The sequence below is a fragment of the Ailuropoda melanoleuca genome, chromosome 19, assembly GCF_002007445.2.
Source record: "Ailuropoda melanoleuca isolate Jingjing chromosome 19, ASM200744v2, whole genome shotgun sequence".
NCBI classification, from domain to species: domain Eukaryota; kingdom Metazoa; phylum Chordata; class Mammalia; order Carnivora; family Ursidae; genus Ailuropoda; species Ailuropoda melanoleuca.
The window spans coordinates 5962718-5966118 of NC_048236.1; positions in this window are offsets into that span (position 1 = coordinate 5962718).

Genomic DNA, 3401 nt, shown 5'->3' on the forward strand with positions numbered 1-3401 from the left:
GTCTTGGTTCTCTTTGCCTCCTGCCCTTTTCCCGAGATCTCGTCCGTGAAAGCCCTTTCAAAACTTATTTGGTGCTATAGTCTCTTCTGCCCAAGGACCGAATTATAAACAAATCACCCTTTGAGCAGAAACATTGATGCCTTGACCGTTTACTCCTTCATTGAATCATCCCAAATGAGAATAAAATAAGAACATTTTCAGGCATTCAGAGATGAAGAGAGTTTGCCACTCAGAGATCTTCATGGAAAGAAGTTAAAAAGGTACATTCCAGCAAGAAGTAAAGTGAAAAGAAAAGGCACGTAACACAAGAAAGCATGTAAAATGTAAGGAACGAAAACAGGAAGGAGTTTTTCCTAAACATAGAACTCAACCAGGATGGAAATATCCTTTCAGGTTTAGGAGGTAAATGGCTCCTTGTTTTCATATTGTTTTTTAATTTTTTAATTTATTTTTATTTTTGAAGATCTACTTAAGGACATTTTTCTCTTTCTATTTATATCAGAAAATAATTATTCATGACTCTTCCATACATATGAGTTGTGAGTGATTACTTTCAAATGCATGTAATATAAATGAGAGAGTACCAAGTGTCAAATGCGAGGCACCTAAGGGGCCCCAAAATCATGGACCTTTTTCACCTGCAATAACCATTTTCAATTTGAAATAGTAATTGGAAACTCCAACTTGTGATCTGGGTAAAGATATCTCCGGTTGAATGAATATGCATATTTTAATGTAACGTGTAAGGCACTGAGCCAAGAAATCCACATTTTTAATCCCTCTGCTGCCGTGCTGATCAGAGTAAGGGCGCTCTTTTAAATTTCTCACTTTAATATTCACAATAATATTCTCATTTTGTAGCAAGCAAGTGGAATTATGACTCATCAATAAGCATAATCGTGAGCACTTATACTATATAAAATTCAAATTTAATACTTTTATAGACACCCACAGTTCAGAAATCATTCTTAGGTGATGAGACCATTACGCATTTTAATCTTCTAACAGTTATTTTATAAGGATTAATTATTATGCGGTTTTATGCTGGGCTTGTTCACTTCCGAGTCTTCACTCATGTGGGTGAGAGAGCTCAGGGAGGCTTTGGCAGAAGCATAGAGCATTATGGCTCCCTGCATTCCACAGCCATGACACTAGCAGGGTTCTATTGAAAGTTCAAAGATGATAGAAGTAGGAGACAATTTGCATTAATGGAAATACATCGGTCTTGAGACAAAATTTTCCCTGTAAGTACTACCTAAATATTTAGCCCAGTTATCTTCCTTATTTTGCTTCTCCTATACTTCCTCTCGATTCGTGTCATCAAAACTCTCCCAGATACTTAGTCTAGACACAGCAACGTTATGTTTTTCTCTGCTACATTTTTCACATATGCTTTCTTCCCTGAATTTTGCTTACTCCTCTAAACCTAATTTTTAATCATATTCAGTTCTTCACTCCTTCTTCTTACTCTTTTGGTCATCAGGTCTTTTGAATCCACCTGAATGCCATTGCCATGGTTCTGGTCTTTACGTTTGTTCACCTGGACTAGGCATGGCCTTTCCACTGGCTTCCTGGCCCTCATCTCTGCCTTCTCTCCTAACCTGCATGCTGTGGGTAGAATAATTTTCTTAAACGAAATCTGATCCTGTCATTAAAGGATTTGATGACTCCTCATTCCCTTGGAAAATCCCATTGCTTTACTGGGGCACGTAACGCACCTCACTCTGGCATCAACGCAGTTTTAGCTAATGAGCTACATATATTCCTTTCCCATCACACACCTGATGTTCTGACGCAGTGACTGTCCCAGTCATCCTGAACACTGATTTATACTTCCTGCTTCGGACCTGCTGTTTCTCTGTCTGGTACTGTTTTTCCTTGCCTCCAGCAAGATCCACACCAAAAGTCACCTTGTTTGTGATGGTCCCCCAAATTCCCATAGGGAGCATTTATGGCTTTTTGCCATAGTTTCTGACTTTTGCCATAAAGTATGTTTTGTATACCTCAAGGGAATACTTATGATATTAAATTTATACCATTTATATTTTCTGTCTTCCTTAATTACACTTTAGATTCCTGAAGACCTGTCTTGGTGTCTTCATAACTGTCTCTGGAGCCCAAGTTGTACTTGCATGAAACCGGCCCAAGATAAATGTTTTCTGAATGAATGAATGATTCAAAACATGAGACCCAGAGAAGTTAATATCTTGCCAAATTTCATAAAACGAATCATGAGAAAATTGGAAGAAGAACATAGATCTTTTATTTTTAACTTATTTTATGCTCTTTATGCCACAATGTTAAAAAGTTTATTTTTTCCAATTATAAATCTAATTATTTGTAGAAAACGTATTCTATATGTATCTATATATATATTCCCTACACAGAGAGAGAAGTATGTGGAAAATTATTCTACCCTTTTCCTGTAGTTGCTAATACTCTTGGTGTCCTTCCAGTGTTTTTATTTATGTTTCCTTTTAAAAAATAATATTTAGAAATTAGAAAAACCTTGGTAAAGATGAAAGTAACTCCACAAGCCCCCCTCCAGATNAAATCATCCACAAGCCCACCTCCAGATTACCTGCTGTTAATATGTTGCTGTATTTGGTTCCAGTCTACTCACTCCCTCCTTTTTATTTTTTATTTTATTTATTTACTTAAGATTTTATTTATTTATTTGACACACAGAGATAGACAGGCAGCGAGAGAGGGAACACAAGCAGGGGGAGTGGGAGAGGAAGAAGCAGGCTCCCAGCGGAGGAGCCTGACGTGGGGCTCGATCCCAGAATGCCAGGATCACGCCCTGAGCCAAAGGCAGACGCTTAACGACTGAGCCACCCAGGCGCCCCTCACTCCCTCCTTTTTAAATCACTCTTTTATTGTGGGCTCGATCCCAGAATGCCAGGATCATGCCCTGAGCTGAAGGCAGACGCTTAACGACTGAGCCACCCAGGCGCCCCTCACTCCCTCCTTTTTAAATCACTCTTTTATTGTGGTAGAAATAATATCTACATACAGTAAAACAATTCAAAGAGAGCAGAAAATTTAAAGGATAAAAATGCAAGAAATGATGCCCAATTCTGGTATCATAAAAAGCCATCGTTAATGATTAAATAGTATTCCATATATTTTCTGTGATGTTGGTGTGATGTTGATTTATAAGGACAGATAGATGCATAGATATAAAGAAAAGCAGAAAGCAAAGAAGTACGAAGAGGTGATTACACTATATTTGCTATTTTTAAGTAGAAGTTACTAAATTTAGTTTTATTTAAATTAAATACACACAAAAAGAAACATGTACAACCTAAGGGATTTTTGAACTTCTAAGATTTCCCCCCCTTACAATAACATCCAGGGATACTATTTTCTAGAAGGTGTTTCTTTTTTTTTTTTTTTTT